The sequence below is a fragment of the Chiloscyllium plagiosum genome, unplaced genomic scaffold, assembly GCF_037043375.1.
Source record: "Chiloscyllium plagiosum isolate Xiang-an unplaced genomic scaffold, Cpla_swu_hap1 HiC_scaffold_50, whole genome shotgun sequence".
Classification (NCBI taxonomy): domain Eukaryota; kingdom Metazoa; phylum Chordata; class Chondrichthyes; order Orectolobiformes; family Hemiscylliidae; genus Chiloscyllium; species Chiloscyllium plagiosum.
This window is the reverse complement of record NW_028270188.1, coordinates 6,469,126-6,486,951: the sequence shown is the minus strand read 5'-3', so window position 1 is coordinate 6,486,951 and position 17,826 is coordinate 6,469,126.

The following is a 17,826-nucleotide window of genomic DNA, read 5'->3' as shown; positions in this document are numbered from 1 at the left end:
GTGATGGATTTATCCAAAGATCCAGGTAGTATTCTGGACTGATCCCCCACACATTGGGAAGGATGGCAGGGTCCCTGAGAAGGACAGATCGCAAACAAAACTGGCAGACCTAATGCTTTTTCAGACACACCGAAGTATGAATGCTAAATGTGAGACAGTCCGAGGGCTTGAGCCATAAAGCAATCACACAACTAACAACAGGGCAATTCCAAACTACTCTTTCAAACATACTGCAGCCTTAGTGCACCACCACTTCCCAGACAATGCTGAAAAGAGAGAAAGAAAGAACATAATAAGAATGGGCCATAAAAAGTGAATTTCACCAATCACAGTCTCGATTAGATTACCTTTCCCTTCCGATTACTCCAGGATGGAAATTAAGGAAATGGGAGAAGTTCAATAACATATGACATCGAAATGCATTGGACCGATATTCCCATTCGCCAGAAAACCAAATAACGAGTCGAGTCACCGCAGGACTTTGTTTCACAACAGCGATGAAATAACAGTCTCCATTCGGTTGCAGTAAAAACTCAACTTGCCTAGAACATAAAGCAACAGCAGAGCTGTTTGCGATTTTCCGCACGGGAGACGAACACGATCATGACAGCAGAGACACTTTGAAATATTTGACACTATCGCACACCACAGTTAATTCCCCGGGAAGCAAACACATTGCTCTTTTGTTTTCAACATCAATACAATGGGGACCGAAGCAGCATTGGAACTGATCAGCAGAAATGACAGTGGTGGGACTCGAACCCACGTCGCTTTCGAGACTGGAATTGAGATCCAGCGCCTTAGACTGCTCAGCCGCACTACCAGCCAGTTAGCTCCACTCCCCATTTTCTTGCATTACCAATTGTGCTCCTGCATAACAACAGATGCAAAGTCACATGAAAAGGGTTCCATGATCCCTCTCCCACTCACACAGCTGCTGGGATGTGCCCGGCTACAATGTCAATTTCGCAGCAGATAATGATAGCCAATCAATCCAGACAAAAATCAATTGTAAGCTGAGTCTATCTTCTCAGACTCTTTTCAGCTACAAATGTATCTGTGAGTGCGTGGGAATATATGTTTGGTCAACTAACCATGAGCTGCTTGAAATTACTGCAAGTTCGATTGGTACTTTGCTAAATGATTTCACCCATTGCTCGAAACAGGACGACTTTCACCGTTACATGGAACACGAAACACACCGAACTACAGGGAAATGCACAAAGCTGAGCAGGCCGTGTTCCACATCATACCGTGCAGCATAGTTTCAGTCACTGTGTCTGTTTTGCAGAATAAGAGTCCCAAAGAATGTTCTCCACCCTACAACCGGAGGTAGCATTACAATCCGAGAACGACAGATCACATTGTGAGGATGCTCTGACCTCGGGGCCTGATCGAGAGGCCACTTTCCTTGCCTTTTACCTTAACTGTGCAATTTGCTGCAGAGATGTTCACTCCTGGACATGAGGCACATGGATACCAACTGAGTTGGAAACCTGCGTCGGAATCGATGCGAAGCGACTCAATAAATTTTGCTAAATTCCATGGTGCTTTTTAGAAATGCAGTTTCTGTTCCCGTCAATCTAAAAGGCAGTTTCTGAACATAGTTACAGAAGTCATAAGGTAATTACCTCACCCCACCCCCACTCCGGAAGAGGTGCTAACTGCCCTTGAGTGCTTTTTGTTCTCGATGTGAAGATCTCTCACGCCTGAGTCACCTTCACGTCTCTTGTTGCTGAGTGAAGCACAAAGAAGGAATTTCACCAGAGCTGCAACTGCCTCACTTCCCCACTCGCCCTCCCCGTTTACATTTTCCTATTCGTCAGTGATTTAAAGAAAACCAAATGGATGCGATGTCATTCTGTAGCCTCTCTGTCGATTCTTCCGTTTCAGTTCCAATATGACTTAGATCTCGGGGCGCACCTTAATTATAGCGACGCTATGAAAGCACAAGTCCAAAGGTTCCTCTGAGAGTGTAATGTCTTTCATTGCTGTGGCTGATTGAATAAGCCACTAACGTGCGAACTGCTCCAATACATGATTCAGGACCTTTGGTGCCAAATCTCACACGTTGAATAACGACAGACAGCTTCCACATGAGGCCTTTCAGAGACGACTTTGGGGTACATTTGACAGACAGACAAGTTCAGGAATTCGTGGTGCGCTGTGACACCAGCGCATCAGCTTCTTCCCTGTCTTTGAACCGAGCCGCCTGCGCAAGGAATGCAAATGCGGTATTGCTTTTTGTGGAAGGATCAGACCGCGGTAACTACACTCTCAAACAGAGTGGCATATGATCAGAACCAGGTTGGAGAAAAACTTTACAATGCTTTGCACAGTAATTAAATGGAATTGCATTACATTTCACAACGAGATCAGATTTGTTCAAGCAAATTCGAAGGCAGGTTTGCAGATGGGAAAGCAACCAAGAAAGCTCCGTTCTTGTCCATGTAAAAGGCTGCAGTTGAAAAACAAAGAAGTTGCTACCCAGTTTCGAACAGGAGACCTTCCGCGAGTTCAGCGAACGTGATGACCACGACATGGCAGAAACAAGCCTCGGCCGCCCGTGCTGCGGCTCAGTCGCATCCAGCACTGAAAGTTGAAGCCATTCTACATTTCACATTTCTGTTTCCAATAGCTCGTTGTTGTCCAGCGTAATTGACGTCTTGAAAACGTAAAAAAAAGACACGTGAAATTAATGAAAAAATATAGACAAGGATATCGTCAATGTTTGGACCGTAAGGCGAGGTGCAATAGGCTGGGACGACTTTCCCTGCAGCGTAACGGCTGCGACATGATCTTATGGAAGGCTTGTAAAATGAGTATTTACGTGTTTTACCCAAGTTGGGGTGAATTGAAAACTCGAGAGCACAGGTTCAAGGTGAGTTGGCTGAAATTGATAAAGGACCTGAGGCACATTTCCCACACAGAAGATTGTGCGTGTATTGGATGAGCTACCAAAGGAAGTGGAGGAGGCTATTACACTCAGAAAATTGCAAAGGTAATCGGATGAGTTTCTCGACAGGATGGGATTAGAGGGATTGGGGCCAAATGCTGGGGAACGGGACTTGTTTAATTTTGGCGATGTGGTGAGCATGGACGAGATACACCGAAGTATCTGTTTCCACGCGGTATACCCCAATAATGTTGTGTTGCTTACACCGGCTTTAAAGGATTACGTTTTCGCGGAGCTTGCTGTCGCAGACTATGGCACAATAATTTAGTCTGTTCGACTGCTCACGGGAAAGATAGTATTGTTAAACACTGCAGAAACGAACGACTTCCTTACTTTTGCTCCGATTGACCATACTCCGTGAAATTTTCCCAGATCCTCAGTTGAGGATTTTTGCTGCTGGAAGTTACCTCAGAAACCCTGTTAACTCGTAATATATTGAGCGAATCGCAAAACAGAAAGTATTTAAAAAAGGAACACAAACAAAACTGGCAAACCTAATGCATTTTCAGACACAGCGAAGCATGAATGCTAAATGTGAGACAGTCCGAGGGCTTGAGCCATAAAGCAATCACACAACTAACAACAGGGCAATTCCAAACCACTCTTTCAAACATAGCCTTAGTGCACCACCACATCCCAGACAATGCTGAAAAGAGAGAAAGAAAGAACATAATAAGAATGGGCCATAAAAAGTTAATTTCACCAATCGCAGTCTTGATTAGATTATCTTTCCTTTCCGATGTCTCCAGGACGGAAATGAAGGAAATGGGAGAAATTCAATAACATATGACATCGGAATTCATTGGAACGATTTTCCCATTCACCAGAAAACCAAATAACGATGAGTCGAGTCACCGCAGGACTTTGTTTCACAACAGCGATGAAATAACAGTCTCCATTTAGTTCCAGTAAAAACTCAACTTACCTGGAACATAAAGCAGCAGTAGAGCTGCTTGCGGTTTTCCGCGCAGGAGGCGAGCACTACCATGACAGCATAGACACTTTGCGAAAATCTGCACTCTCCCACACCACAGTTAACTCTCCAGGAATCGTACTGATTTTGTTAAAACGTCAACTTGCCTAGAACGTAAAGCAGCTTGAGCCCGCGATTTGCCGTGTGGGAGGCGAACGTCTCCATAAAGCAAACTCACAGTCCTGCTTTTTATTTGAACACGCCGCAGCCACAGAAATTGCAGTGGGCGACTTGAGCCTAAGCTTCTTTAGTAATTGAGTTCTGAAGCAGGTACCTCCGGCTCCTTGGCTACCCTTCATAGGGCTGATTCGGTTCGAATACTGAAATTTCCAGTGTCTGATCCGCAGGACACCCTGCATGATTTTCATACAGCGCCATCCTCCCTGTGACATGTACGTGCTGGATAACATTCTGTTGTGTCATGTGTCCCAGCTGAGCCAATATCACCGTTGTTTAACTCCCTACATTCTGTTGGTCGAACTGTGATTCCAGTCAGAATCACAAACATGTGACAAAACACCTTAGCTGTGCTGGTTCTCTACAGAGATAAATGTGCTTCTCTTTTCGTATCATTCTCTTGCCTTCTCCCTGTTACTCTACACATCTTTACTTTCAACATGAACATTGAATTAGTTTTTCAACAACTCGATTGAAACTGTCTTTGTCAATGTCAGACCCTGACCATTCCCTATGTGTAAACATTTCTCCTCATGTACATTTTTCTTCTTTTACTAATGTATTCAAAATCTGCCGAATCGTTCTCGATCCTTTCAGGCGTAGGGAGCATTCCCCCTTCCTTATTCCCTCTGTCTAACCCACTCATGTCTTGGAAAGGTTTCACAAGGTCAGCTTTTGGCCTTCTGCTCTCCAAGGAGACCTGTCCCAACTTTCCAAATGACCTTTATTGTTGATATTCCTCATATACCACACCATTCTCATCAACCTGTTCAGCGCGATTTTCAATCATTTGATGTCCCCACTTCCTAAAGTTTCACACCCAGAACTGTGCGAATATCCAGATGGTGGATTTACTCAGAGTGGAATTCTGTGGGTGAACATCCTCTAACACTTGCTTCACTTTCACCACATGTGGTACTGTGCCATGCCCACTACAATGACACTTCTGACCCCAAAACTCAAAGGTATTTCAATGGGTGCAACTTAATGATTTACATCATTTTATCAAACAGTTGATAGGACGATCGGGCAAAATTGAAATCAAACAACCAAGGCTCGATGGCAACTTGAAGTAAGACATTCTCCCATGCCAGTATTAACACAAGCTGCTAAGCGAAGATCATGCCCTAGACACTCTTCCATTGCCAACAACAAACCAGCTGAGATTCGGTTAGGCCCAACTCCATCCCAATTTGTTCTCAGATTTATAAGCATCAAAGTGTTTTAAGCATTTCGCCTTGTCATTTTGTCTCCTTGTTCACAGGACAGTGCTGTTTATCCCTTCCGCTTGGACTAAGTTGTCTCCATCGGCAAAGTATTCAGCTATTTCCCTCCACCAGCAAGCAGTGTGAGGAGAGGCACGCGCGGTTACACTCTAAATCTCGCTCTCATCGGCACGGCCAGTTCCATCAAGTGCTGGGAATCAGAAAGTTTGATTGGGAGCTTCCTGCAAATATCATTTATCTGAGAAGCGATAAAAATGTTGAGCTGGTGGGTAAGACACAAATGCATTCCGGACTCTCTATCCTCAGGTAAATTCATGTGAGGGCATTTTTGTGCAGCCTGTTTGCTGTTCAAAATCCATTTTCACACAGCAATCCTGCAGAAAGGCTTTTGTAACAGTAACATCGGCTTCTTTGCTGCAATCGGGCAGCAGTTAACATCTGAGCCCCAACTTTCCCAGATAAAGACAATCCGAGTGAAAGTCTCACTCACTGAGAGCCATCCCCACGTCCCTGAGCTGCGGGGCTGCAGAAGATAGGGTGAACAATGAGACTTTGCTTCACCATCAGCCACTCTGTCCCAGAGACAGGAAGAGGGACAGCATCAACGTGTGGCGTCACTCACGCGCAGACAGAAGCTGTTCAGCCTATCGAGTCCATAGCGACGCTCTGACGCTTGTATATCCCTGTGGTTATTCATAGTTGGTGATGTATGTCCTAATAATGCGGAGCTGTGCCTGTATCGCAATTCTGTCTCCAACAAATTGATCGAAATGTAATTCACAGCTTTTCATTTCACAGGGAGAACACTGCTGTGTGAAACGGCGTGGGGAATAACTGCAGGGCGTCATGCACATAGAGCACTCTACAACTGATGTGTCTCACCCTCACCAGTTTATTCCCAGCTCTGGCAAGGGATTTTGCGAATCAGATCAGAGCACACCGACACAGAACAGGAAAAGAGCTTCCAGAACTTCACAAGTATGTTTCCTCATTTGTGTAAATTTCCGTGTGTATCAGTATGAAATATTCATTTCAGATACATTGAATGAAAGGAAGCAGAAAGTGAAACAACATGCAATGCGTAGAATGGAGATCTATTGTAGAGAAACACTGGAGGGGGCAGTACACACACTGAAACATGGAATTGTCAACGAGTAGAGGATGTTTTCAATCCATTAATTTCATGGTTATGAGCCCAATACGCTCCCGCTGGGCCGCTCTGTTAGCGCTGACCATAGCACTTTCACACAGTCTTCAGCTTTTCGTCTGGCGTGTGGCATGTACCGCAGAGGATGATTTCAAAAGGTCTTCACTATTATTGTGTGACACTCTGTGGCGCAGATGTGTCCCGGCTGTGTCAATCCATTAATTTCATGGTTATGAGCCCAATACGCTCCCGCTGTGCCGCTCTGTTAGCGCTGACCATAGCAGTTTCACACAGTCTTCAGCTTTTCGTCTGGCGTGTGGCATGTACCGCAGAGGATGATTTCAAAAGGTCTTCACTATTATTGTGTGACACTCTGTGGCGCAGATGTATCCCGGCTGTGTCAATCCATTAATTTCATGGTTATGAGCCCAATACGCTCCCGCTGTGCCGTTCTGTTAGCGCTGACCATAGCAGTTTCACACAGTCTTCAGCTTTTCGTCTGGCGTGTGGCATGTACCGCAGAGGATGATTTCAAAAGGTCTTCACTATTATTGTGTGACACTCTGTGGCGCAGATGTGTCCCGGCTGTGTCAAAATAACCTGTGACTAACTTGCCACATTCTGTTGCTTTAACTGTGATTTCACTCAGAATCACAAAATATGTCACAGTGCAAAGTGAGGCAATGCAGCCCCCAAAAAATAAGGAAACGTCTATGTCGGTCGATTGATTGACTATATTTGATTGATTGATTGTCACATGAACCTCAGTACAGTGAAAACTTTTGTTTGCGATTAGTAAAGGCAGATCATACTAATTAAGGAAATGCAGATCACAGGATAAATAAAACAACATTTTGGACAGATTAAGGCTTTCAAGTTCCTCTGCACAGGACGTGCACACGGCAAAATCCACATTAACAGGTTCAGCATCATTTGAAGTTAGGGAATCCATTTCTCAGTCTTGTAACGACCTCCAAGAAGTTGCTGTTGTGTGTTTAAAGCTTCGGTACCTTGTTCTGAACTCGATCTCATCAAAATTATACATTCCGAGTCAAAAATAGAACCAACTGCAAAACTCCAGTGCTCAAGTGTGACTTTTCACACGTACATCACCCGACCGAGGCGATATCACACCCAAGAGCAACAAGACAGAACCGCAACAGAAGCATGATCCATAAATCAAGTGAGTTTCCTTGTTTAAAAAATAGGGTTTTTCTGTTGTTTCGGAGGGAAGGCCGCACTGAGTTTTAATAACAGCTCCTTGCCATTCTGACTTCCGGTTCCCCGGAGGCTGTGCTAGCCACTTCTTTTGCGAGCGGACTCCCATCATTGGAAGCAGGACAAACTCATCTTCAATTGGTAATTAGTGTTGTGGGAGAGTAACATGAACGCGCTTTTCAGCCCACTATCAAACACGGGGTTGTGGAGCGCGGGAAGGGGTTAGAGGTAGTGGGAGTTATGGAAATTCTGGAAAGTTGTACAAAAGAGAGAATGCGCATGCTCAGGACTTAATATTCTTTTGGGAACCTTGTGCAAATAATGCCATCTGAGACAGATAGAAATGTGAAGAACTGCAGGGAAAGAAAGAATCTCTCACAGTCATCTGTGTCTGTGTCCTTCTCGAAGTCACAGCGAGAGCTCTGCTGTCTGAATCAGCTTGGGATGTTTCTGCAGCGAGTCCTATCGTTAGGCACATTGCACCTGATACGTATAAGCTTTATGACGTTACTGCCAGCTGCGAGAACAGATTTCACAGCTCACATCATCCCAGAGTGACAGGGAACAAAAGAAAGCGATTCAGACCATCATCTGAACACCTGCTGGGGAGAAAACGGATGTGGGAGAGCAAACAGTCTCGACTAGTGCATGTTTCCAGCATTTACAATCTTGGTCTGTGTGACAACAAAAGGAGGAACGAGGAACTGTTTATCTTGCTTCTTAAAACAGGCGTGAAAATGTTGCAGAGCATAGATACATCTACCTGCTGTTAGTGAAATGATGAAAAGCATACTACAGTTCACAGAGTATGACCTCTTGGTTATGGGCTCAGCACGCTCCAACTGTGACCCTCTGCTCACCGGATTTGAACAAAAACAAAGAAATGACCCAGTGACAAAATCTGTTGAAACGGATTCTGTGAGGAATTGTAACCAATGGAATGAAAAGCCCCTTGAGAGTGGGATGTAACATTATCTGTGAAGGGATTGTTTTCCAGACTCGAGGAGAATGCGCAGTGCTGTTTCCATGGATCAATATCAGGATAGGTGGATTGAAACAGCGTCGAATGTTATTGTAGAGAGCCCTGTCGCTTAGACACACTGCACCTTTTATACAATGGTACAAAAGCACGGACCTTTTGTGAAGAGGGGACACCTTCAAAATCGTTACTGAGGCAAAATGCACAAATCAGCGAAACAACAAAGCAATCACAGAAACTGGTGTTACGTGACGGGGTACAACTCTCTGCTAATGTAAACCAGCAAAACAGAAAGGAGTCACCCCGTGCTGTATTCTGTTCAAATTCAAGAGGCAAAGAACCAACCCAAAAATCACTACTTAAAGTTAAAAATAACAACTTTATTGATTTTTTATTATCAGAGAATAATCAACCTACAACTCCTTTCTCTAAACCTTCTGCTCTACAATACCTTCCCTCACCCCGAACCCAATAACGTTTACAAAAAAGTTCAAATTTAAAAACCAGCTAGTTGTTGAATCTTCTCTTTGTATCTTCCTCTGTAGATTCTTTCTCCAGGTCGGTGTTGATGCTTTTTTTTCTATGCAATCTATTTCTCCAGATAGGCACCTCTTGCAGATTTTACTAGCATCCTACATCTGTTGGTGTTTTAACTGCTCTCTTTGCTGTTCTTTGTCACTCTGGGTAACTGTTCCAAATGTCCGATATTTGTCCCACGAAACGTCAGATCGTTTCGTTAGTTTTAACATTGTAAAATACCAAATTCAAACTTGATTGGGGCATAATTTAAACTGATTGGCCGAATTCAAATTTGATTTTTGTATCCATGTAACACAGTTCTTAGTTGTTACGACCAAATGCTATGTTGTTGCCTTGTTCTGGACTCCTTGTGCTCGCCAGACATGTCAGCACCATTAAAAGTACGTTACGCCCACAACTTCATAACACGGGCATTTGCCATGACAATCTATTTCTCTCAACATCGTTTTCTATCAATCTCATGTGCCTGACATTTGAACAATCTCTAATCAATGTTAATCAAAACTGCCCTACTCTTATACCCTCAGATTTAACACGCCCCCTTAATTATGTCTAACGATATTGATTTATTTCTCACTGCGTTACTTCAGCACACGTTGAGAAGAAATACAAATGAAAACAACAGTCACCTATGTGACTGCGATTTGACCCAATGTTGCTGCAGCCAACCGATTCAGCTGTAAATGAAATAGCCTTCATCTTTCCTGTACCAGTAATGAGATTGCATAGCATAGTGGTAACTTTTCATGAGTTGAATTAGACCCAGAATCATTTCTCAGGGTGAAATTTATTGATGAAATACACGGGGGTTGGGGAGTTCAATTTGGTTATGAAGGGTATGGTCAGATTTCCCTTGATACAAAATCGTTAGAGACGATGGAAATGAGATTGACTGGGAGGTATAGCCACGAGAAAAGAAAAGAAGGGATTTAATGGGAAGGTGGAATAGATGAAGATTCACGCGACATAAATTAGGAATAACTGAGTTGTGTCCTAATGCAGGTTTTCCAGCGGATGTGAGGTTGGTAAAGGTAAATAAGATGGAAATTACCTCGTTCAGGTGAGTGTATAACTAGAGGTTAGAGCTTCAAAATCAGCGAGGAACGACAACGAAGTTGCAGCAGGTACTTTTTATTCTGAGTTTTTGAAATCGGAGATTACTTGTCAGACAGAAAAAAACATTTTAGAAGATGATTCCAACATATTTGAAAGGCCAGTTGCAGACACACAAGGAGAGAATTTAACAGGGACAAGGATTCTGGGTTGCCTGGATGGGGAGGCAAAAGTGACACACTCACAAATTGTTTAGCGTTTATCGGAAAGAAATTGCATAATACCTGCAACTGAACATGTTAAGTGTAAGAAGAGCTGGTGGTGGTGAAAGGTGTTGCAGCTGATTCGACGTGAACTACTACAAATTGTTAATATCCTGAGCTGTTTGTTTTAGGTTTGCATTAAATGGAAGCCGGTTAGCTGAGTCCGCTGGCTAACTGATTTATGGTATAGAGTGAGACTAACAACGTGGGATTAATTGCTGCACTCTCTCAGGTTGCCATAATGATCATCATCTCCACCGCTCATGTGATCTGTAATGCAATTGTGACTCCAGTGAATAGGAATGGACCTATCAATGTCAAGCACAATTATTTTTGCCATCTGTTGCCTTGAACATTTGGTCACAATGACCAGGAACTGTACTGAGTCCATTTAATATTCATTGATCTCCTCCCAGAAAATCCAGCGACAAGACTCGGCCTTATTCCTATTGGAACCCTCTGTTCTGCACAACAGCAAAACTATTTGTCATAACTTTACCAGATTCACTGACAACATTCAGTCTATCCAAAGAGATAAATCTAATTCCTTTCGAACCGTTTAATGAGCCGTGTGAGTTTGCAGCAAACAGGATTATCTGAAACGCGTTTATCAACCTTTTCAATAATGTAATCCAGTGCAGTGTCAGAGATTTGAAAAAGGTCATCAAGCTAAAATAGCACCTCTGTTTCTCGATCCATAGATGGATAATCACGTGGGGAATATATGCAGATTTACAGTGAATAATTTATACCTTTCCCAAAGACAGAACAATCGCACGAATCAGAAACTTGAGTTTTAGAATAGATGCTGCTTTATTTGACATTATTCTTCAACTACGCTTCAGTCTGATGCTCCAATAATTCCTGATCAACGTCAGTAAAACCAGCGTTAGGTAAGAATTGTAATTACAACTGCGGCATTTTAACACACTGTTAAGTACCAAGCGCTGATCAGTTGCTTCACTGGAGCCGCCGACAGCAAGCCTATAACGTGACCTACTCGTACCTCTGGGACCTTCGACCCGCATGTTCTACTTTTGATGTGGCTCTGAAATTAAAGCTTAGACAAAGGATGAGGAACTGTTATGGATCTGTGACTTTTCGAGCATCAGGTTCAGGAAATGGGACACAGACAAATGATGCGCAAAATAGACTTGATTAAAAACTGTGTTCCGTCGATCGCTGCGTTGTTTACAGACAATGTTATATTATCACTGTCACAGGGCTTCTCATTCGGTCTGCTTCAATTTGGAACAGAATTCGATTTATCGACACTTCACTAACTTTCTTCTGCAAGTTCCTACAGACAACATGAAACGTACTGCACTCATCATCAATCTTCACCATGGCTAAATCCAAGGACATGTTGCACAGTTTTCATGAATACTGAAGATATAAGAATGCCATGCAAGAGTAAATTAAATTTCAGTTTAAGTTATAAAGAATCCCGATTAAGATACTGAATTTCCCAAAATTCATGTTTATTACCGTGGCCAGAACTCTAGCCAGGCAAAGGGGAAATCTGTCCCTGAATCCCCAATACCCACACGGTCGTTTGCTCCATGTGCCCAGTTCCAAACCTGTGTGAAGGAGCACGCAGTTTGACAGAGCGCCTGGGAGATCCTCCACTGTCTAATCTAAAGCTGCAACAGGAGCTGTGTATTCCAGCTGTGAGAGCGGTGGGATAAACAGGAGGTCCTTGGTGTTCCGTGGTGTAGATTCAAAGTGTCCTCATCATGTTATTGTTTAAAACTCTGTCAGAAACAACAGAGACAGAGAGGATTAGATGGGGACCATTTCGCCCGCCAGCGCTACCCCGCTATTTGATGTCATCATGGCTGACCGAACACATCAATGTCTTTTCCCATCCACATCAACCTGTCACCCAAAGGGAAAAAGGCACTGAATAAACCGAAAAACTCTGCAACTGTGGGAGGGAAATGTATTTAGAGACAGTTGGGCTTCAGCAGTGGGTTTTGTGAATGAGAAGACGATTCTGGGCTGACCATGTTTCAAGTGATATGATTCCCTCAAAACTCACCACCCAGAAAGTGAGGAATCTTCTCTGGTGAGTAGTAGGGAGGAGAACTCCAGACGACAGGAACTGATGATGAATCAGCAGAACAATCATTCATTCAGCTGAAATCAGATCCAAACTCTGATTCTGGTGGGACTCAAACCCACAAAATTTAATTCGCAATCTTAACAATGCAGGAAAAGTCCAACACGTATTTCATTGTGCCACAGAGCTGCGCTAGCCTCCATTTTACTGCTCCCAAAGTTATGGCGTTCAAATCTTTCATCAAACATCTGTTTATCCTCGCCCCAGTTTCCAATACTTGGTCCTTATCCGTGCATGGTCTAGCTCCTCAAATGTTAAATACTCCTAAATACTCCTGAAGCGTTTTAATGACTCTTAGCATTACCACACGTTCAAATAGTGAGTTCCAGACAAACAACACTCGCAGGATGTAAACATTCTTCCTAAATCTTCTCTGAACATCCTCTCTCTAGCGTTTCATCTATATCCCTGGTTATTAACCCTTCCGATCAGAAGTTTGCTCCTGTCACACATCTCTATCCACTGCTGTGGTTCTGTTCGCCGAGATGGAAGTTTTTGTTGCAAACGTTTCGTGCCCTGTCTCGGTGACATCCTCAGTGCTTGGGAGCCTCCTGTGAAGCGCTTCTGTGGTGTTTCCTCCGGAATTTATAGTGGCCTGTCCCTGCCGCTTTCGGTGGTCAGGCCACTATAAATGCCGGAGGAAACACCACAGAAACGTTTGCAACAAAAGCTTCCAGCTCGGCGAACAGAACCACAGCAACGAGCACCCGAGCTACAAATCTTCTCACAAACCTTGAATATGTATCCACTTTCTGGGCACGTTAATCAATTTCTCTCTCAACTTTCTCCGATCTCCGATGAAGAGCACCAGTCGAGCTCATCTATCTGCATTGGCGAGAGTGTAGTGCGTTTAAAGCACAGCAGGTCAGGCAGCATCCGAGGAGCAAGAGAATCGATGTTTCGGGCATAAGCCCTTTATCATGGATGAGACATTTGAGTCGGTGTTGAGCGAGGGGGATGGGAGTGGTTGTCAGGTAGCTGGGAAAGTGATAGGTGGATGAAGGTGAGGGAAAAGGTGGTAGTTCAGTGGGGGGATTGTTTGCCGGGTCCAGATAGCAGTGCCTAGTTGGAGGCTTTGGATAATGTAGGGGCAGGTGAAATGAAGAAGCTGTTGAAATACACATTTATCTGGTGTGGTTGCAGGATCCTAAAGTGGAAAATGAGACGTTCTTTCTCCAGGCACCAGCTGGTAATGGAGTGGCGGTGGCTTGTGCCCGACCATGGATTCTCTTCTCCTCATATGCTGTCTAATGTGCTGTGCTTTTCCAGCTCTACACTCTCGACTCTGAGCTCCAGCACCTGCAGCCCTCACTTTCGCTTATCTTCGAGGGGGAATGGTCGAGCTTAGGCACCACCTTGGTAAATCTCCTCTGACCACGCTTCATGAAGACTGGCGATCAGAATGGAAAAACATTATCCAAAGAAAGCAGAAATATATGAAGACAATTAGCAGGTCTAGTGCATCTGCGGAGAGATTTTCGAGCCAAACGAACCGCCTTTGGAACGAATGGTATATGTGGGTGGGGCAGGAACGTGAAAGAAGGTGGACAGGGTCTAAAATAATTTAACTCAATATTGGGTACTGAATATTGCATGGTCTCTCAGTAGGAAATGACGTGCCGCTCTTCCAATTCGCGCTGTGCTATGCGGGAGCTCTGCAGCACACCAAACTGAAATGGAGGCACGGGAACACAGTGGGATGTTGCACTGACAGGAACCTGGAAGCTCAGGGTCATTTTTTGCTTGCAGACAGAACGTAGATTTACTGACGTTTCTCTCCCACTCTGTTTTTCTCTCCTCAGTCGAGACGATATCACATTGTGAGCTGGAAATGCAGTTTGCTAAATTGAGTGATGGGCAGATAAATCACTGGAACCTTACACAGTGAGGGGAGACATCGTAAACAAGAAACGTTACTCCTTCTGGGATTTCGTGGAATGGTGCCATATGGGGAAGTGCTGGGGGTCAAAGATGATTGGACGTGGGTATACAGAGAGAAATTGTCCTGCATAGTGCCGGTATTCAGTTGTATGGACAAGTGGGGAAAGGGCAGTAGAATGTATAACTTCCTGGGCTATGGGCTGTAAGTAAACACCTCACTACGGAGAAAAAATATCTAATAATTTTCATTCCAAATCCGACACGAGATACAGCTTGCAGAAGTTACATATTTGCACTGTCACTGTCACTCTGTCTCCCCGGGAGCAGCAGTAATCTCCCATGCTGATTCACACAGCACGGTTCTTTCTGTGACATGTCCCTTCGAGAATGGAAGGACAGCTATTAATAACCCGTACTTCGAGTATCTGTATTGCTCAATAACAATCACTTAACTATCCGAACTCCTTTTTATATCACTTGACCCATAGCTTTGTATGTCTTCGCATCACAAATTTACATCTGAATACTTCAGAAAGTTAAGTGGATGTCTGACTCTTCGATCATTGCATACACTGTGTTCCAGATTTCAATCACCCACTGTTTGAAAAAGTTTTTTCACGCATTCACTCTAATCTTTCAGTTTCTGACCTTAAATCAATGGCCTCCTGTGATCGAAATCTCCATCAAAGTGAAGCATGTATTTCACTCTATACTATCCATATCCCTCAGTACATTTTACATATTACTCATGCCCCCCTCAATCTCCTCTGCTCTGAGAAAAACAACTCCAGTTTGTCCAATCTCTTTTCTTCAGCCCAGACAATATCCTGGCAAATCTTCCCTGCATCATTTCCAGTGCTATCACATCCCGGCTATAATGTGTATTGCATGACTACACACAATAGTCTCGCTAGAGCCGAATGAAAAGTGAAATAAATGACGCGGAAGTTCACAGAAACTGGCGTTTTTTGATTAAAGTTTATTTTCCTCAATGCTGCCCTGTACCTTTTTTCTGAGCCTGATGTTTCAATAATCGCTGGTCCATGTCAGTAAAAGCTTCGACATGAGGATTGATCTCACAACCGCGATATCAAAATGTATCAACTGGCTTGAAGGTCCCGATGGTGAGACTTGGACGTGGTCACCCAGCAAAGTGAGAACAGCAGCACACACTGAACGGGGTCAATGTGAAAGTGATTGTAAGGGAAATGGGAGGGGGAACTTAAAGGAGGTAAGTGATTACGGGAGGGAGTGAATTCTCCGAGAATGGGTGAGTCTGACTCCTGATATATGACTCGCAGAGATGTGAGAGACATAGGTGTTTGATGGAAAAAATCATAATCGTTGAGATTGATTTCATGTAAAATCAGCTAATTTATTACTGTGTTTCTTCAGCATGAGTCACAAGGAATAAAATGCAGTGACTCGGATTTGAATGAGCTTACTGAGGCCACAATGCAGAATAATTTAACGTAAAACCATCAACGAGTCATGCAGAGACACGCATTTAAAAACAGCAATATTTCCAGTGACAGAGGATATGTTAGAAAGAGTAGTAGATGCACAACAGGAATATTAGGTGAGCGATAGCAGACATATGGGAATTCAGAATTAGCTGAATCTTTAAATACGATATCCGCAGACTCTGTGGTGATTCCATCGAGTACTGCATGTTGAAGACAGAGTTTAATAGATTTCTAGAAAGAAAAATTTTCAGGCGATAGTGCTGGATATTGGTGCAATGTATGTTTCAATAACAATCAGTTTTAATACATGATTCGGAGATGCCGGTTTTGGACTGGGGTGTACAAAGTTAAAAATCACACAAAACCAAGTTATAGTCCAACAGGTTTAATTGGAAGCACACTAGCTTTCGGAGCGACGCTCCTTCATCAGCATTTTTAACAGTTTTAATACGGTTGCTTCACCAATTTCCCCAAACAAGGAAGTACCCATTGCTGCAGTTAGTCACATAACCCCAGTTCCGAGACAAACTTCGTGGCGCAACCGCAAATATCAAACTGGAAGTGGGGATGGAAATGAGTACGTGAAGCTATTCTGTGGCACCAGTGACATGATTGGCAAAGGTGTGGTCATAGAGTCATAGTGATAAACAGCATGGAAACAGAGTCTTCGGTCCAACCCGTCCATGCCGACCAGATATCCCAGTCCAATCTCGTACCACCTGCCAGCACCCGGCCGATATCCCTCCAAACCTTTCCTATTCATATACTCATTGAAATGCCTTTGAAACGTTGCAATTATACCAGCCTCCACCACTTCCTCTGGTCGCTTATTCCATACACGCACTACCATCTGTCTGAAAAAGCTACCCCTTAGGTCTTTTTTATATCTTTCCCTTCTCAACCTAAGTCTATGCCCTCTAGTTCTGGACTCCACGACCCCAGGGAAAAGACATTGTCTATTTATCCAAGCTTGTGAAATGCTGAGGCTGGAAGTGCTTCTGGTCAAAGGCGAGGTGGAAAAGCATATTGGTCTCAATTTATTATATTATTAAGCTTCAGAAGCAGCATTAACCAGCACTGAGGATTGGCTCAGAGGAAGCGTGCTGGAGCCTTAAGTGAGAGGTCGATGTGTTAAAAGCATTCCAAGAGATTTTCCTTAACAAAGCGGTATTTTGTTACTTTGACAGTAAGAACTGCTTTTGCTCACATCGTCTCCACATCAGCCTCTTGCTCCAGTAAACACTCCAATCCAGCGTACATTGCTTTCATTCCATCACAGAAACGCGTCCTATTCTCTCCATCTTGGATAATCTGAATTAACAATGTCATTCTTTGAATGGAGAAATATAGCAGGGAGTTGTCAGTGCAGCGGCAATCTATTGGGCTAGTAATCTTTAGAGACTGGAACGTGGCAGCTGCTCTGATATAAATGCGATGAATTAAACCTGGAAAATAAACCCAATCTCAGGAACAGAGACAATAACTTTATATTGCTGAAAACTCATTCATTCATGTCCCTTCGAAAGGGATATCTGCCTACTACAACGAGTCCTGTCAACATGTGACTCCAGACCCACAACAGTATGGTTTACCCATGAATGCCCTCTGAATCAGTTCAAGGTGAATTAAGAATGAACAACAAATGCTCTTCAGACCAATGATAACAACATTCTGTGGGAGAATAAGGAAGAATAAAAATACATGGACAACAGGGAAAATGGAAAACGTGTCTGTGTGGACTCGAATTCAACTGATTATCCAAACTAAGTAGACACAAGGATACCCGCAGCACCAAGAAGTCAGGGCCATGGGATGACTGCAGGAA